This window comes from Sorex fumeus, unplaced genomic scaffold, assembly GCF_029834395.1.
Source record: "Sorex fumeus unplaced genomic scaffold, SorFum_2.1 ptg000157l, whole genome shotgun sequence".
In the NCBI taxonomy this organism is placed as follows: Eukaryota; Metazoa; Chordata; class Mammalia; order Eulipotyphla; family Soricidae; genus Sorex; species Sorex fumeus.
In genome coordinates, this window is record NW_026606214.1 from 116,634 (window position 1) to 125,741 (window position 9,108).

The following is a 9,108-nucleotide window of genomic DNA, read 5'->3' on the forward strand; positions in this document are numbered from 1 at the left end:
CAGCCAACATGGCCGACCTGAGTTCGATTCCTCCGCCCCTCTCGGAGAGCCCGGCAAGCTACCGAGAGGATCTCGCCCACTCGGCAGAGCCTGGCAAGCTCCCCGTGACATATTCGATATGCCAGACACAGTAACAACAAAGTCTCCAATGAAGACGTTACTGGGCCCGCTCGAGCAAATCGATGAACAACAGGAGGGCCTTTACTTTACTTTTATAAAAAAGACCTTATGTAACCAAATGATCTTAGCTAATCAATCCAATATCTAAGGCCCTACTTTTTAAAAGATCTACTGGAATGGTGAAGTGGGGGGGCACAGAAAGACACACACAATGAAAATGAGTGTAATGTATTCATCATTGCGAGTGCATATAAGAGTACATGGGTCCTGGGGTCGGAGAGATAGTCCAGCCTAAGGGGGATTTGCCTTACAGGAATATGATACCCAGCATTCCAAATGATCCCCAGCAGGGTCAAAGTGACTCCTGAGTACAGAGCCAGGAATAAGCCCTGAGCAATGCCTGCTATAGTCCAAAACAAGAGAGAGAGAGAGAGAGAGAGAGAGAGAGAGAGAGAGAGAGAGAGAGAGGAAGGAAGGAAGGAAGGAAGGAAGGAAGGAAGGAAGGAAGGAAGGAAGGAAGGAAGAAAAAAGAAAGAAAGAAAGAAAAAGAAAAAGTATGTGGATCCTGTTCTGTAGATATTGAAGCACCATTTAATGTGTGTTTGGTTTTTTGTTTTGGGGGCCACACCTGGCTGTGCACAGGGCTTGATCCTGGCTCTGCCTCCATGGATCCCTCTTGCTGTGGCTTGGGGGCCCATAATGGGTGCTGGGGATTGGTCAGATCAGCTGCTTGCAAGGCAGCACCTTACCCACTGTACCATTTTAACTGAGGGAGAGTCATTTATCAGAAGGAAGTTCTAGCAGCACTTCTGGCTAGTTGGTTGGGTAGGATTGAAGGAGAACAGCTAACATCAGAGAGACCAAGTAGTAGTAACTAACCAGAAGGTAACTTGGACTTAACCCAGCTCCATATTAGCACCGTCCTTTGGTGAATAGATACTAACAAAGACCCTTTAGATTAGGACCTTGTCAAATTTGTTTGCTGTCATTCATCTAGCCAGGTAACTAGGTCAACCATGAGAAAAGGCAGTGCGCTGAGAGTGCGGAAGGACTGGCAATCAGAAGACAGAGGAAACTGAGTTCGCTTGTGACATACTGATTCTGGAGTTTCTTTTTTCGTTCTTTTTAAATTTTATTAAAGCGCCATGACATACAAAGTTCTTCTTCATAGTTGAGTTTAGACGTACAATATTGCAACATAGTCTCACCACCAGTGTCAATCTGCCCTCAACCAATGTTCCAGTTTCCCTCCCATATTCCCACTCCAACCTGCCCTCTTGACAGGCTCCTTTCCAAGTTTGGTAAGTTTGGTTGTAAGAATTTGGGTCTCGGGGCTGGAGCAATAGCACAATGGGTAGGGTGTTTGCCTTGCACGTGGCTGACCTGGGTTCGATTCCCAGGATCCCATATGGTCCCCTGAGCACTGCCAGGAGTAATTCCTGAGAGCAAAGCACTGCCAGGAGTAACCCCGGTGCATCACCAGGTATGACCCAAAAAGAAAAAAAATTGAATTTGGGTCTCTTGATTTCATTGTTGTTAACTCTGTATTTTGGATCTTCGGCGCTATTATTCTTTAATTCCACCTTTGGACCTCTGTCCGGGCCTTGTAACTTCTCATCTGTCTCTTCTCCCCCTCCCCTCCACTTTTCCTTTCCTTCTCCTCCCTATATGCTGTGGCCAAGGTTGATCAGAGTATCCCCCCTTTAAAACATTCATTCCTTCATTCGGTTATTCTAAACACCACATATAAGTGACATCATCCTGTTTTTATCCATCTTCTTCAGGCTTTCTTCGTTTAACGTGGAGTCTTCCAGTTCCACCCATGTTGCCTGGAGTAACATGATTTCATCATTCCTTACAGCTGTATAGTATTCATTGTGTATGCACACCACATCTTCATGATCTACTTATCTGTTATTGGACGTCTGGGTTGTGTATCTGCAGTTTCTGACACAGTGGTTACACAGTGTTTGCTTTATTATAGAAAAACAGGATTTTCTTTTTTTAAGTACATTGTTCATGTGCCAGGCACTATTCTAAACTCTTTACCTGAAAAATCTCATTTTATTCCCATAAAATTTTATCAAAGAGTTGGTATAATTTCCATTGCACAGTTGATTTAGCAAACAGTGAAGTGCATGTGGTTTTGCAATATTAAAAAAGCCTCATTCCTGAAATGCAAAAGAAGTTCTGATGTAAGCTGTCAGAGAGAGAGCAGACTTGCTGGGGTATGAAGGCACATAACCTGATTCCAAAGCTGGTAGGCTCAGTGCAATGGCTTGAACCTTTTTGAAATCTCATGCCCCTCACTTGTCACTTGTCATCCCATTGATCATCGATTTGCTTGAGCGGGTGCCTGTAACGTCTCCATTCGTCCTTGTTGCATGCTAGTGTAGCCCAATGGCGTATTGGGGGCTCTTCCAGGGTCAGGGGAATGAGACCCGTTATTGTTACTGTTTCTGGCATATCAGATACACCACGGGTAGCTTGTCAGGCTCTGCTGTGTGGGCGGGATACTCTCGGTAGCTTGCCAGGCTCTCCGAGAGGGACAGAGGCTTTTTGGGTGGCCTCTAATCCCGTTTATAAGCATCCCCAGTCTACTGAATGCAAGCTTTTGGTCAACTGGTCGGCCACGCGCTCCAGGAAAAACTGCAATGCTCTCTCCAGGAGCTTTATTTTATAGTCTCTGGATCTTGGCCGTTGATGAGATTATGTGGTACCGGGGGCAGTTTGTGGGTGTGCCTGCCAAGCTACTGGAAAACTGGGGACCTGGTGGAAGAGGCCCAGCCCCGACCCGAGCAGGCTTGGTGATCTCAGCCATGGGTCCTGCATACCTGGGTTCCTCCACTGGTTCCTTCATGTCTGAGGCTCATCCGAGCATGTGGAGAGTGGCCTTGAGCATGGCTGCAGCTGGGTTCTGGAGGTTTTTGGCTGCTGGGGTTTTGCTTGGAGTCGGGAGGGAAACTCAGTCCGCCTCCCCCTGAGGGTCCCCTGAAACCTCTAAATCCTAGATCTATTAAGATGCAATCTCCTATTTTATAGTGTTACACATTTAATAATAAAAACACTGAGGCCCAGGAGATAGCTGAAGTTCTAGAGCACTTGCTTAGCCTACCCATACTGTGAATTTGATCCCAGAGACTCATGGTCCACCAGTCCCACCAGAACAAGCACCAAAGCATCAACTTTGTACTGACGACCCTAGAGTAGCTGGGAATAACCCTGGGCCCCCTGAGCACTGCTGAGTATAGCCCCTATATAAATTCAATTCATCATTTTTCAATTGGCTATTATACTCCCAGACATCATTATATTTCATCTTGATAATAATCCATCAATGTATTATATTAAGATTAAAGGCCCTCCCGTTGATCGTCGATTTGCTCGAGCGGGCCCAGTAACGTCTCCATTGGAGACTTTGTTGTTACTGTGTCTGGCATATCGAATACTCTCGGTAGCTTGCCGGGCTCTCCGAGAGGGGCGGAGGAATCGAACTCGGGTCGGCCATGTTGGCTGCTTGTAAGGCGAACGCCCTACCCGCTGTGCTATTGCTCCAGCTATATCACTGATTATAATGTGTGGAAATCAAAGCTCAAAAATCGTCAGAAACTTGTCCATAGTTCCTTAAATTGATAAGCATCTTTTTTTTTTTTTGCTTTTTGGGTCATACCTGGTGATGCACAGGGGTTACTCCTGGCTCTGCACTCAGGAATCACCCCTGGCAGTGCTCAAGGGACCATATGGGATGCTGGGAATCGAACCCGGGTTGGCCGCGTGCAAGGCAAACGCCCTACCCACCGTGCTATTGCTCCAGCCCCAAATTGATAAGCATCTTTGGACAGGTTTGAACTGAGGCCTGTTTATTCCCAAAGTCTATCCTGCTTCTATAATGATCTGTCTATAAATTCAATATGCCACACATAATTTATTATGTTGTTTTTTGCAAGTTGGACATTCTACAAGTAGCTTATCAAGTTTGAAACCAGTTTTCACTGTGGAAGTGTCCATGCTAAACTGGCTTTGTTCCTGATTGGCCATGACAGATTTACATGCAAAATTCTGGATGCTCATGGAGTTATTTATTTAACACCTTTAGAAGGTAGTTTGGGGGGACTGGAGAGATAGTACAGTGAGCAGGGTGCTTGCCTTGCACACAGTCAACCCGGGTTTGAACCCCAGCATCCCATGTGGTCCCCCAAGTACGTAATTCTTGAGCACAGAGCCAGGAGTAACCCTGGAACACCGCGGGGTGTGGCCCCCAAACAAAAGCAAACAAAAAAATGTTCCATGTCATAAAACACACGGGTTCTTCATTGATCTGCTGTGTCCACCGTCACTGGTCTGCTTGCCGGTTGTATCTTGTGATGCCACGCCGACCTTTTGCTGCTCTGGTGCTGCTGCTGTGGTTCCGGGGACTCCAGGTTGACCTTTACCCCTTTGCTTTCCTTCCTTCTCTAGCCCATGTGCATAGTGAGAGCTGCTACTTTTCCACCCTCAGTCTGGACACACAGGAGGGGCTGAAAAGAAGCTTGGGAGCAGGAGACGGTAGAGCCCATAAGCCTTGCAAGCGACTGACGCGAGTTTGGTTCCTAGCACTGCACGTGGTCCTAGCACCACCAGGAGTGAGCCCTGAGCACCACTGGGTGTGACCCAAGGAAACAAGGAAGCAAAAACAAACCCAAACAAAAAGAAGCTGCCATCAGTCCTGGTGCTACGTTGGGGTCAAAGAGGAAGTCACGTGGGGAGGGGAGGGGATCCTTTCCTACCTTACTATTTCCCACCCCAGCGTTTCTGTTATCTTTCAGCAGGCGACATTCCAAAGGACCAGTTTGCTGGATTCCATGGTGCCCCTCCGTTCCCCTCCTCCACTCACACTAGCTTAGAATCCTAGTAAATGCAATAGCATTCCTCACACTTTGGTTATGTAAGGATCAGAGAGTCTAAGATTTTCCCCAAAAGCACTGAAGCAAGTTTGATTTTATTTTGTAAGTTTTTGTTTGGTTTTGGGTCTTGGGCTCTGCCTGGTGCCCCCCCCCCCCCCCCCCCCCCCCCCCCCCCCCCCCCCCCGTGCTCTAGCTTTGGCCCTGAAACAAGTTTCCAAGGTGAATCTCAGAAATGAAATTCTCCTGTGGACCTGCTTTGATTCCTCTGCAGCTTCTTCAGAGAGTGAATGTGGAGGAGCACATTGAGGACTTGTGCATCTGATATCATTGCATGTGCATTGTCAGTACCCTCATTTCCACAACTATGTATTTGTATGTAGGTATAATGCAGTACATTTTCATTATGATGTCACGTCATCAGCCACATTACTTTAGTAGGGAGCTTTGGAAGAAGGAACACTGCTTTGGGTTCTGCTGCATGCTTGCCTTCCTTCCTTCCTTCCTTCCTTCCTTCCTTCCTTCCTTCCTTCCTTCCTCCCTCCCTCCCTCCCTTCCTTCCTTCCTTCCTTCCTTTTTTTTTTCTTTTTGGGCCATACCCAGTAATGCCAGGGGTTACTCCTGGCTCCACATTCAATCGCTCCTGGCAGTGTTCAGGAGACCTTATGGGATGCCGAGAACTGAACCCGGGATGGTTGCGTGCAAGGCAGATGCCCTCCTCACCGGGCTATGGCCCTGACCCTCTGCCACGCTTGTGCTCTGCACCCCTTTTAACAGATGAAACTGCCAATGGCAGGAATTATTTGAACAGAAGGAAAGCTTGGGGGCTTCACAACACTTGGGAGCATTGTGATACAGTGGAAGTGACTGATCTGGCCTCACCTCCTCTGTCTCCCCGAGTTGTGACTCCATAGGCTGTAGAAAGGTGGAAAGAATCCACTTCATGATACTGTGAGGTCATGTGGGGCAGACATGCAGTGGGGCTGTCGGTAGCTCTCGACTATCATCATATCTGACTCACCTTCTGTCGGGAGGGAAGGTCAGGGAAGTATCATGCAGCCTGCAAAGGGAAGGGCATCATATCTCAGGAACGCTCACAGGAGGCAAGATTGAACCTGTGTACATCTCTCTTTTTTCCCCAGAATATTAGCATTCCTTTTATTTTTACCCATCTTAAAGCTGACCTAGATCAGACATTTACACCCCGTAGGTATTTCACAACCATTTCTTATTTACTCATTGTTCACCTTTAGACTGGGCAATATGACTTACTTTTAAAAATAGCTCAATTATTCAGCTATTGGAAGTTTGGGTTGCCAAGATCTGGGAGCCAGCAAATGTTTGGGCTTGCATTCCCCACACCCCACGCCCTGGAATAATTTGGGGCAGTTAAAGGGAGGTCACACCCAGTGGTGCCCAAATTTACTCCCTATTCAGCATTCATGGATCACTCTTGGCAGGGTCGGGGGACTGTCTGGGGATCAAAGCTGGGTCAGCTACGTGCAAGGCAAGCTCTCTACCCACTGTACTGTTGCGCCAACCTGGAATAAGATGCTAAATCGCAAATCTGCTTGCTACTCTCTGCTGTTCTTCCTCAGGAACAAGATCGTCTTTACCAAAAAAAAACAAAACAACAACTTAGATTCCATTGTAATATTAACTACCTAGGAATATTTATCAACTTACTAAATAGTGAAAGGAATTGGACAGTTAATTATTTGATTTTCTCATTTTGATGTTCTGAAGTTTAATCCTCAGGGCACAGTAGAAATTTTTCTACATTTATGAAAACCCAGGAGTTGAGAGATCTCTGGGAATATTTAAACATCATAAAGATAATGGGTTCACACAATTTTCACTCCCTCTGGAATGCTATTAAAAACAAAGATTTTTTATATTTTAGATTACATAACTTAATGGAATCGTGACAGGAGGCTTACATGAATTATTCAATTTCGACTTTTGGGGCCAACAATTTCTAAACCTGGCTTTCCAAAGGAACAAGGTATGTCTGGTGATCTGAGATATTTTTATTCTTTTAGTATATTTATACAATAGCATTAAAATATAACATTGGTTTTTTAAAACACAAAATTCTACTACCTCAAGCACTGTGCAAAGCCTGTTATATTAATTAGCTCAGTTAATCCTCACAATAAAGTAGAGACGACTCTTCCTGCCTCATGTACAGGTGAGGACCTGGAAACGCAGAGCACAGACCGTTTGCCTCAGCCACCCAGCATGGAGGGACAGGGCTGAGTTGGAATTTTCGGTCTAAGGGATTGTGAGTCAAACTGCTCACATTTAGCCTCAACCAAATCTTGTGGTGTTGCCAGTCCTGACTTCCAACCCCACTGCACTCTCCAGAGAGAACCAGAACCAGAAGGAGCCAGCTCAGCGTGTCCCAAATTCCTGCTTCTCAGAAACTGTGACACAGCTGGGTTGTAGGTCACTTAGCATGCAGGTTACCTGGTGTGTAGTCACCGATAATATCATGAAAGGAAAGAAAGAATACTGTCTTGTTTCATCCTCTATTGTTTTCAGACACAGACAAATATGATGCTCACCCCAACCCAAAGAAGCCAATTTCTACATTTTTGGGGGGCCACATCCAGTGGGACGCAGGGGTTACTCTTGGCTCTGTATTTGGGGGCTGCTCCTGGCAGTTGGTGAGTATCGTTTGGTGCCTGGGACAGAAGCTGGACTTCCCACATGCAATCTCGCTGAGCCCACTGAGCAGTCTCTCCAGCCCGGAAACTGCTTTCAAAGGAGCATTTCTAGGGCCCCAGAAGTTGAGTAGGAGGAAGCCAGAGCACATCTAGTCTGGTCTCCTCACCTTCTAGGTGAATGCAATAGCTCATTTAGCATTCATTATGCCAGGCTCTACCAATAAATTACTCAGATGCAATGCTCTGTGGAGTTTGTAATTCTCAGAACATCTTATGGAGCAGAAACGCACTGTCCCATCTTACAGACGAGAAAAACTAAATCCACACTCCTGCCCAGTTTGCTTTCATCTGGATCTATTATTTTTCCTCATTTGGGGATGTTCCTGGCAGTTAATGGGGAGTTTCAAAGCACCAGGGATCAAACCCAGGGCTACTGAATGCAAAGCATCCGCTTCTTCCCTTTGACCCCTTTCCCTGGAACCTCTCATTATTAATACTTTTCCAAACAGTTCAATTATAGGCATGTGTCATTATGGACTCAAGGAAAAAGATCTGCAGTAAGTCAGAAAAATTTCCTTGGTGGAGATATTCTAGAAAAACATAGTGAATATAATATTAAACATACAAAAATTAGTAATAGGCTAAAGGTCAACTAATTCTTGATGCATTTATCTGGATGGTTGGTGACCACAACAGTTAAGCACTTTCCTGGGAGAGTCCTTTACATGTGTTGTAGATAAATATGTTAATTCATTAACTATTGATCACTCCTTATCATTTCCAGAAAGGCACAGAAATAGAAGTTCCAGAAGGGCAGGTGCTTTATCCAAGGTGTCAGGGGCACGTAGGTAATGCCAGAGGTGAGATTAGAACACAGGTCAGTGTTTTATCGGTCTCGAGCTAGCTATTGGTCAGTGCGAACCAGTTTTCAACATTAAATGTTTCCTTCAGCCTACATAGCTCTCAGCATTTTAAATATTTCTGGGAATGGCCTTGTATAGCTGGTAATTTTTTTGTTCTGTGTTTTGGGTTTATGAAGTTTTATTTTACTGTAGTTAAATATCAGGGGCAGGGAGGAAGGAAACAACGGATACTTCCTTAAATACTTTCCCCCCCTCCCTGTCTGTGAGGATTAAGCAATCACCTGCCAGATTTCATCATCCCAGTGAATGTAAGTCTGGCAATTTACAGGAAGCTTTATCATTCTTTGTTTCAGAAACTTGTGAATCTTTTCCTTAATACATGGTGCAGACAGTCAAGTTGTCTGTGAGACTAGCCATCTTTCCCCCGGGCTACATATGCGGAACCATCCTGTTCCCTCAGGTCAACTCATAATAGAGCCTTTGATGGGGAATCAAAGAGTTGATGTTGACTTGGCAATAACTGTGAAGAACAAGATAGGTAACACACAGGCTGAGAAACTGCAAGGCTCTTCTCTC